At 35.5% G+C, this 11,039-nt stretch overlaps 1 long non-coding RNA gene across 1 annotated transcript in view; it reads left to right on the top strand.

Annotated features, from left to right (window-relative positions):
* The first annotated feature begins 4,815 nt into the window (after positions 1-4,815).
* LOC111091077 overlaps positions 4,816-11,039 on the top strand; it is a 57,104-nt gene continuing 50,880 nt past the window's right edge. The window contains exons 1-2 of the long non-coding RNA XR_005373830.1: positions 4,816-4,954; positions 10,282-10,435. This is a non-coding gene — a long non-coding RNA (uncharacterized LOC111091077). The remainder of the gene's footprint in view (positions 4,955-10,281; positions 10,436-11,039) is intronic.

Below are 11,039 nucleotides of genomic sequence, written 5' to 3'. Positions count from 1 at the left end.
AAAGTAACCAATGGTTGGGTAGAAGCAGTACTACACAGAGAAGGCAGAAACAAATAAGACATGACATAAATGGTGATTATAATGACTTGGGGACTACTTTTCTTTCTTATGTGTAACTCAAATTTTCCTATTGGCCCTAGACACTAGGATTTAGCCAACATTGGACGCTTGATGTATCTGGGGAGGAAATGTAATTCTTGAGTACCTAAAAACATATTTGGTGATTTTTAGTCAAAATCAAAAGAAAAATGGGTAAAATTTTCCTAGGCTCAGGTCCCTGTAAACAATTATGGATCAGATAAGCATTCCTTAAATGTGTTGCTCAGTCAACCTAATGTTCAGACTACATGTGTAGAAATACTATGTTATTTATATTTTAAAAAGCTATTGCAAAATATTATGTTTGTTTGTTTTTAAAGGGAGATGATTTCAACAGCAACTTGGGGTTTTGTTTCCTGAGTCTAGTTTAAGAGAGAAACACATAAAGAGAATAATACATTTAATGTGGGTTTTACAACATTGGTCTGACACTCCTCTCTCCTTCAGCATGAAGTGCCATAACTATTTTCATAGACAGAGCTAAAGTTGTTGGTTCCTGGAAAGTCTGTTGGCCACTCAAACTTACATATAAGGCCGAACTAGATTTTCAAAACTCGTGAAGGTAATCAGATGTACTAGAATATTTCTAATTTAGCCAAGAGGTTTTTAGTACATTATATAAAAACTTAGAGGGAGTGTGAGAGAATGTATTTAGAGACAGTATTTAAATTCAAATGATTAGAAAACATTTACCCTTAAAATTCAGAGGAACCATAAAGATCAAGTCTAATCATACCAAAATGTGGTCCATGGATTAACCTCACCAGAAATATCTGAAAAATATTAAATTCAGAAAATTTTGGCCTGTATCTGAGAGAGGATTTAGTATATATTTTGTGATGGCCTAGAAAGTAACCCTCAGTGTGATGTCTTAACCAGAATTTAAGATGACTACCTACAGTTCAACCTATAATCCATTTCTCTAATTTCAATTATAGTCTTAAATAATTAAGATTTAATGATGTAAGATAATTATATTTTGGTACAAACAATGTTTAAAATGTTAGGGAAAAATAAACATTTCTGGCATCTCACTATACAATTATTATTATTATTTCTCATAAAATTAAATTGAAGAGAAGTGAGCTTCTGTTCTGTTGCTAATTTGCAAGATCGCCATCTAGTGGCAAATTTTTCCCATTGCAAGCACACAGTCCCTACACCCCAAGAAGGGTGTCGTCTCCAGATTTCATGGCCAGGTAGATCCATCAGAGACACAAGATGTGGCAGTGTGATTTTGACCGTATCAGGCAACATTGTACAGATGGTAATATTCCTCCCAGATTTATGAGTCATGAAGTAATAGCTGGGAAAAGAGTAGAGGACATGCTACATGGTTAAATTAAGTCATTAAAAGAGAGGAAACTGAATAGATTGTTTCATTTTCTTTTCATTCTGCCCCCTTCACATTGACAAAGTGTCATACCAATACTATTATAGAGAGAAATTACATGAAATGGCCATAACAAAAAATGAACGAATGCTAAGAATAAGGATCAAGAATGGAAAAGATTTTTTTTTAATTTAATACTTTTTTTTATTTAATTTTTTTTTAAATACTTTTAGAAGTTCTGCTTACCTCCTGCAGAACTGGATAGTCAGAGTTCCCCTGAAGCACACTCTCTACCCGCTTCTTCTCTTTACTTACATTGGAATCTTTATGAATAATAGAAATGTATCCTATGGAAGTAATATCAGCCCTTCCAAGCCCTGCAATACAAGGTGCAAGCATCCACTAAATTTTGAGATCCTCCTTTTGGACTTTGGGCAGGTCGTTTTATAGCTGGAGTCATCAGTTGTGTACATGACAGGTGGAGCTTGAAGGAAGTAAGGATATTACTTCCTGGCCAGAATTAACACTCACATTAAGATCCTATTGTGCCTAAAATTCAACAAATAAATGTCTTGTACTTCCTAGGAATCCCTAATTTTGTCTTCTTTCACAATGTCATTAATGATGAAGAACAGCATTGTTTGAGATACAACTAAAAAGAGGGGGGAAAAACTGTCAATTTAACCATGATAGTCTTAGTGAGATTTATCCCAATTACAAAGGTGTTAAATCACATTTTAAAAATATATTCATATCCTTGGAATATGGTAAACGAATTCTGATAATGAGAGAGAATTGAGAATGCAAGCTAGGATAACATTAATGCACATTTAAGCATTAGTGTCAACCAGCAAAAGCAGAGCCCTAAGGAAATGGATCATAGGATAGCCATGTTTTGATAGAAGAGGAGGAAGAGAAAGATAAACTCTAACTGCTTCCCAAGGTTGACTAAGCCCAGCTTTATTTAGACCGTACAATTGCCTTTGAACAACTCCTTTTAGCAATGTTTATTTAAAGAGGTCACTATTTGAAGTTAGCATACTGAATTCCATAGCTGTTGACCCTTTGGAAAAATAACTGACTCGGAGAAAGGTTAGGAAAGGTGGGAAAAGTCTATGAATAAAACTTTTTCAAACTAGGAAGAGGTCAAAGTACAGGTTGATCAAAGACAAAGATGAAATGCAGAAGAATGTAGATAAAGGTAAAATAATGAGTACTGGAAACACCAATAAAAAGAGAAATGTTTTTTTAAGTGGCTAGGTGAGGCTGCTCCACTAGGAAAGAGTTCTCAGACACATTGAGCGAAGGACTGGACTCAGTCCTGTCCATACACAGCAGCAACAAAGAAAACAAAACACAGATTCTGTGTTTCAATTCTAAAATAGGCCAACTCACTGAATTTCAGAGCTCTGAGTAGAGGCATGGGGATAGTCTCATTGTCTCTTGGAGCTGCACTTAGATTTTACAGTAACACAACTTCCTTTTTAACTCAGAGAGTAAAACAAAAGTAACCTAGAAATTCTCTCCTCTCTCTCAAGGAAAAAAAACAAAAAACAAAAAAAAAACTATAAACTGAACTAATGCGGGGGCAACACAGGATGTTACTAAAAATGTGTATCAAGGGAATAGCTGTTCCCAATACTAGAATTATGTGATATCTACATAACATCATTTGAAAGATTAAGAAAATATTTTCTTTCTTGGATTATTTTTTCTCGGGGTTCTAAAATTTATCATCAAAGAATAATTTATTTGTGCTTTCGTGTATGTGTGTGTGTATGCGTGCATGTGTGGAAATTTCAAAATTCCAACAAGATAAAAATGTCCAGGACATAGGGTGTGAACATATTATACCTGATTCTTTAATAGGCTTGTTTTATAAGCCTAGGATAAGTTGCTAAGGAGTGTTAAAACCATGTAGCATGTACCTGCTGTATGATTAACCCTAGGAAGTAAGAATTATAGGGAAAGGGAGAAGGACCTTGGTGAACTAAAATTTTAGAATTTGAAATATGCTAGATGCTCTGTTTAGTATTTTATATATAATCCCTTAATTCTCATCAGAACATTGTTAAGTAGATATTATTGTCTTCATCATTTTACATAAGGAGAAATTGAGTCTCAAAGATGTTAAATAACTTGCTGAAGACAACAGAGCTGGTCAGTGGATAAACTGAGTTAATCCAGGTCAGTTTACTTCAAATTTCTATGAAACCATATCAAGATCTGTGGGAAGAAAGAAACACTGTACTAGTGGTTGGAAAGACACCAAATCAACTTTACGTCTACCAGAATATTTTCCCAGAGTTGCCCATAAAGTTGTAACATTTGTTAGATTTTAGTAAAATTAGCTCAGATTTTCCAGATTAAGCTTACATCTCTTGAATATTTATGATAAAATAGGTTAAATCACATTCATTTCATCTAATGCTCAAAATAACCCTGTGATATGGATATTTTAGTAATCCCCATCTCAGATTCATACAGTTGGTATATAATAGAGCCAGGACTCTAGCCTACTCCTTCTTATTTCATGTTCTGGACTTCTTTAAAAAACTATAACACCTGGAGTATGTATTTTGCCTAGGAATTTTGAAAGACTTTATGACCTTTTCCTAAATATTTGCTTTAATAATGAATAGAGCAAGAACGTTTCCTACCTGCTCTCTCCCAACTCTGCTTTTGAGTGTTGCACATAGCACCTTTTCTTACCAAATTCATTCATGACTATAAATTGAAAAAATTCAAATTCTTGTAGAGAAAAATTACTTTTATCTAGACTTAATCCAAAGCTGATGGACCACCAATCACCATCACCATGAACGTTACCATTATTAACAAAATAAAGTTTTCTTTGGGAGAATAAGGTAAGTCAGAGAGTTACTTATAAAGAATGTTAGCATTTCCAAGAAACATGAGTTGAGAGCATAGAGTCAGAATATGCCACCCAGAAAATTTCTTTGCACATCTGCAAATAGTTATTGAACGTGCTACGTGCCAGTGCTATTCTAGCACCAGCAACTACAGCAACAAACAAAATGCTGAAAACTGCTGCCCTCATGGAGCTTATATTATGGAAAAAGAGACAGACAAAAATGAAACAAATATATAAAATGTTTTGCATGCAACATAGTGATGAACACTGAGAAAAAAACAGGGTGGGCAAATTTTTTTCTGTAAAGGGACAGATAATAAATATTTCAGGCTTTATGGGCCAGATGGTTCCTGTCACAACTACTCAGCTCTGCCCTCGTAGCCCAAAAGCAGTTCTGGACAATATGTAAACAAGTGGGAGTGGCTGTGTTCTGACATAACCTTATAAACTAATGGAGCTACTCATGTGAGTAATGAGGGAAAAGCTTTCCAAAGAGGGGAAACAGGAAGTGTAAAGGCACTGAGATAGGAGCTTGCTTTGTGCGTGCAAATGTCAACAAATAGGCCAGTGTTGTTTGTGCACCGGGCTGGAGTGAGCAGACATAGAACAGGAGATGTGGTCAAATTTGTAAGGTCTTATGGATCAAAGTAAGTATGCGAGGTTTTATTATGTGGGAAATGGGAAGTCATGGAAAGATTTTGAAAAGAGAAGACATATGTATGTCTTAGGTTTTAAAATCATCTCTCTGGCACCTGCATGGATAGACTCAAAGGTGACAAGAGGCAACAAGAATGATGAGGCAGTGATCATGGTAATTGGTATGGGACAAGATGGTGTCTTGGCCCAGACAGGGTGTGGTCTGACTGATAAGAAGCAGTTGAGTTCTAGATGGATTTAGAAAGTATCGATAACAAGATCTACTCATGGACGGGATATGTAGTGTGAGAGAAGCTAAGGGTGTGAGTTTTGTTGTCAGCAATGGAGGTGGAAAAGACTATGAGAGGTACAGCTTTTTTTTTTTTTTTTAAGGATTGATTTATTTATTTTAGAGAGAGAGAAAGAGAACAGGGAGAGGAACAGAGAGAGAAATACAAGAAATACACTGGTTCCCTCTCAGTACACAGCAGATAGCAATCGGCAGATGTGGCAATGGGGAGAATAGAATCCAGAATTTCCTTTTACTTACTGAAATTCATAGAGTTATGGTTAAGCACCACCTTGAGACTTTTGAAATAGGACAAACATACATGAGACACGATCTTGGTTCTACAATTTAATAGATAAGCAGGCATATATTATCATTTAAGATCTGTTTACCTTAATATTCTCAATTGTAAAATAGAAATAATAGTGCTGACCATGATAGCTATCAGAATAAAGGATATAATGAACAAAAAGCACTGCACACAATGCCTCCCAAATAGTAAATGTTAAATAAATATTTGATGTTGCTCTTATCAGTTATCAAGAAAAGTAAGTACACTTCAAACGTATTGCCTTTAATTTATGAAAAATAATACTCATTTTAAAAGATTTCCAGGAATATGTAGTCTGCGATATATTAGGTTTGGCTCTACAAAAATTATGATCTAAGGGTTTATTCAGCTTCCAAGCAGACAAGGACTCCTGGATTATTCAAAAACATTTGCTTGCTGTATTTTCAAATGTTAAAAATGCAATCCCTCCAAATAGATTTGACAACACTTGTGTTTATTTGTTTTCATATTTATTTTAAGCAGTAAAGGTGGATATATTATTGCTGAGTGCTAGGCCAGGGAATTTAGGAAAGAAAAGAAGAAGGAAGGGAGAGAGGAATCAAGGCAAGAAGGTTGCTGTGAATAGGATATGGGTTTCTGATTTTCTAAAGAATAAAGAAAAGCTATTCTTTATAACATATACATTTAGAGAGTGGGGAGGGGCAGACGGAGAGGGAGACACAGAGTCCCAATCAGGCTCCACACTCAGCATTGAGACTGACACCAGGATCGATCTCACAACCCTGAGATCATGAACTGAGCAGAAACCAAGAGTCAGGCCCTTAACCAACTGAGCCACCCAGTATACTTTTATTTTTAAAGAATTTCCTTCTCTGTCTCTCCTCTCTCACAAACTTGTCATTTATCACTTTGCAATTGTTATCCTGGGTGATAAATCACGACAAATAGACTGACTTATTTCTTGACACAAGCAGAGATTCCTCGGTGGTTTAATTATTTGACAAAACAGAAAAATATATTGACACCTGTCATAGAATATCTAAATATTTGTGTTGCCTTTTATTAGAAGATAGCAGTGGTATTATTTTCATTTATGAACACCCTGTTTTGGTATGAAATATTGTTTAGGCTCATAATGCACGTTATTTGTGTTGAGGTTCACTTATTCAGAGGAATTTTAAGGACAAAAACATGCAAATGTGAATATAAATTACACAGGCAGTTACTGAAATGTGCAGTCCCATTTCCCAACTTATATGGCCCAGGGTATTCTCTGAAAGATAGAGTGCCCTTGATAAAAAGATTACTAAAGAAATGTCAGAATATCAACCTCAAGACTTGGCTTGGCTTAGTTGTATTAGAATACTAGCTTATCTTTAATATATTAATCAAACAAACAAAAATTGTACTCAGCACACAGCAGAGAGGCAGCGTAGAGGGTTGAATTACAACAATGAAAGGATTCTAAATGATGTGGGTTTGAATTCCAACTTCATGACTTGCCATGTGACATTTGAAAATAATTTAACCTCTCTGAGATTTGGTTTTCATATTTGCCAAAACATTATAACATCTTGAAATTGGGCAAAAGGATTAAATGGAAAAAGAAGAGAGAGTGAAGCACCTTGTAGGAAGAGTTAGTCTGTTGTATCGGATGTTGTACTATCATTCATTCTTATGTAAAGAAATGACTAGCATTATTCCCATTAAAGGAATATTGTAAACCAAAGTTGGAAAAGTAAACTTGACAATTAAATTAATATTCATGTTAACTAATGTATTTGTTATACATTTTAAATAGTCAAATTCTCATTTCTTGCCAAAAAAATGTTTCAATATTGTTGTTTCTCAAATTAAACTCTCCCTGTCCCTCCTCCCCTCATATAAAACTGTATAAAATCACCATTGACAAATGCAGAGCAAACATCCAGTTTAATTTTTCATCTCTTATGCATAAAAGTTAGATTATATGAATACAAAGGGCCTCTCTAAGAGTGTTCAGGAAAGCATGTAGACTAGAGTAGAGAATTAGGCCTCACGATCATGAAACTGTGCATATGGTTCTTAGAGGTATATTTTTAACAATTTCATTTCGTAGCAAATTTTAAATAAGTTAAAAAGTCAGTGGCAATTTACCTGCTCCCAAATGCTAGGGTGGTGGTGGAGGGAAGACAATGGTGTTACTTACAAAGAGATTAACAATGGAATAAACATAGGAGAACGCAATTGCAAAATTGACGTTTAGCCACTATTTGCATATATTCTTCTACATTCACTTCCATGTGTTATCATGCCAGTCCATCATTTCAATAGTTTAACTGGAGTCTTTTTTTTTTTTCCCTTTCAAATAGAAAAAAAAAATGCTAGTGGAAATTTCATTTGTAACATAACTTAATTCTGGATTTTACTTTTGATTACAGTCTGGTTTTACTTTGATGTTTTCAAAATGAATTTCAAAGACCATTTATTCAGTAGATTTTGAGAGTAGAAACATACTGAAACTTTTATCCCACTTGGTAAGCGGCCATCCTTTAGTTTTATCCAAGTTTTCCCATGAAAATGCCAATCGGGAATAAAACTGACAAATATATTCAATCAAAGATGGAATTTTTTTGCTCTTAAGTTGCAAATGGCCTCATTAAAATAAAAGCACCACCTTAGGGATTGCATAAAGTAGAGTATTGGTACCTAAATGGTATTTATGACCAGGCTAAATGTAAAGTGAATTAAAATTTAAAGGATTATAGTCAGGTAGGCCACAGACATCTGTAGAGAAATGTCCATTAAGAAGATGAAAGAACCAGCAGTCCCTGGTGACAGGCACATGTCAGGTTAGCGGTCAGCCATACCTATACACTTAGTGCCATAGCAAATGAGAAACACATTGCCCAAGGAGGAAAGTACTTAAAAGATATTTATTTTAAACGAAGGGAAAAAAATAGCGAAACTAACATTTTGGAATTCATATCCATCATTGTCATCAAACTAAAGTCAAATGGTGAAAATAAGACATGGCTGATAATAAATATTATCACATATGTGTTTATAGATACTGTATACACTCCAACCCATGACTGTATTTATAGAATCAATTGAAAGCACAATATTTTAAGAGTGTCATTATGTCTATGGTGCTGTAACCACAAAGAGTGCTGCTGCACCCTACAAATAAAGGCCTTGTTTAATAAAAATTAAAAAAAAAATGTGAAATAGCCTCTAGGGTATTAATACACCAAGGGATTTATTCATTTCATAATGTGAATGAGTCACAAAACCAGTCACTATTTTTGTCACTGTCATGACACAATACTGTCCTGTGCATGCAGCATACATAGCTGTGTTGTATCTGCCTCATTAAAATCAGTAATTCTTTTAAAATGGTCATGAAATGCTCTTGAGTGATGACTCAAGGGCACAGAAAATATAATCTCTTAATTAAAAGAGACTATTTTTCTCTTCCCTTCCCTTCTCCTTCCCATCTCTCTTCTTTTCTCTTCCCGTGCTCGCCTTGCCTTGCCTTGCCTTGCCTTGCCTTGCCTTGCCTTGCCTTGCCTTGCCTTCCCTTCCCTTCCCTTCCTTTCCTTTTCTTCCCTTGCTTCCTCTCTCCTATCCTCTCTTTGTCTCTCCTATTGGTGGGAAAACACTCACCATTAGATCCAATAAAATATACTCAGTATACTCCCTTAGGTTATCAACTTTGGCATTTGATGTAGCAAAAGATGGTTGAAGTTGTTTATATTGTGGAGAAGACTTCTCCTTCTCTGACCTGGATTCGTAATACAAACAGAACCATTTCCCACTCTATGCTTTTAAGGGCAGTTCAGAGGGAACATTTTCCCTACTGAGTGTGCAACTCATATTCCCTAGGAATCATGGATTCCCAATCCAGTTTTAAACTAATGATCCCCAGATGTACCATTGCCAAGTAGAAGCCACTCTTAAATATGGACTTGTGTTCTCAAAAGTACAGAAAACAAAAATGTAGTTTTGCAATTTTATTTCGCCTTGTAATAGAGTCTTTCATCATGAATGTTCTATTGCTAGTTCATTGAACATCTCAAATGCCATTTGGATGATCCTCCCTGTCTTTTAAGATTAAACTGGTTCAAAGGTGCTGTTCTCCTAGTTGTATCTCTGTTGTCAGTCCACAGTCTCATTTCAGTAGACTTACTTGGTGGATGAAATCTCTGACACTGGAAATAAGAGATAGAGGAGGATGGCCCCCAAATCACCATTTCCCAGCCCCTGGGTCTTCTAGTTGGCACTACACTTCCACTATCTCTAGTCTTTATAAAATGATTGCTAACTACATTCTAGATTGTGTATTGGACTGACAGCACAGCCATGCTGGAGGATGTGGGTGAAAGATGTGCAGTAAATATCATCTTTAGGACAGGAATTGAGGCAAAACCCTGGTAGATTTGTTGAGGTGATATGTGGTAAGTAAATGGATTAGACATTTGTCAGGAATCTCGGACGTGTAAAAAAAAAAGAAAAGGAATTTCGGACGTGCAATTAGAGGTCTAATGAGAAACACAATAATTGGACCAAGATGATGATTGGACCAAGTGATCATTGGAAAAACAGAATGCACCCCAAGATAATCAGAGGAACAAAATGGAAATGGCTGTATCACAGCCCAAAGAAAAAAGACTTGCTTGAATTTTTATATATTGTGTGTACATTTCTAAAATTTAGTATTTTATTGATTCTAGAAAAAGTACCCTGCTGCTTACTTTCATTTCACATTTAAGTAGTTCTCTTCTAGGGCAGAGGTTCTCCTGAGATGACCTCCTACCTGTGATCCCCATTAGAAGCCGTGTTCTGGGACTCTTGTACCCTCTCTTCTATCAACATGAACTTGACATCCATATCTGTATTGCAGTACCTCACCCTCAACTCTGTTGGCTGGTTAGTGTTATTTAAAATCATTGAGATATTGGATAAATAAAATGTGTGTGTTTTCTTCACTCAGAATTCCATATTGTAAACTATTTAAAGATGTTTTAAGTTAAGAAATAACAAGAATTTCAGGTGGAAAAAAGAAGCAGTGATGGGAGTGATTTGATTCTCAGGACACCTCCGTCTTGCACCCATGTAGCTGGCTACTCCATCTGGATGCTGGGCTTTTCCTTCCAACTAATACAGACTTACATACACCACATCATCTCCTCTTAAACAAGTTACCTGTCTCATCAATATATGCTCAGTAGTTTTGTTCCCAAACTCATTTTTATTAAATGCAATGTTCTGTGAAATATCAAAAAGAACGCTGAATATATTTAGAAGCAAAGGGGGCTTCTTAATGTGTTTTGGCTATGTCAAAGCATGTGTGCTTGATAGGGAAAAATTTTCACACCACTTCAATCCCAGACTTGACTCTTCAGGGAGAATCTAAGATGGCCTCATTAGAGAGACGTTAAATTTGGGCTAGCCTCAAATGGTCTCGAGTTTGATTTCGGCTTGCCATCTCTAGAGATTGTAATCTGAATTAGATAAATCACTTGGAGTATTT

This window comes from Canis lupus, chromosome 19, assembly GCF_011100685.1.
Source record: "Canis lupus familiaris isolate Mischka breed German Shepherd chromosome 19, alternate assembly UU_Cfam_GSD_1.0, whole genome shotgun sequence".
NCBI lineage: Eukaryota > Metazoa > Chordata > Mammalia > Carnivora > Canidae > Canis > Canis lupus.
This window is presented reverse-complemented; position numbering and strand designations above follow the sequence as displayed.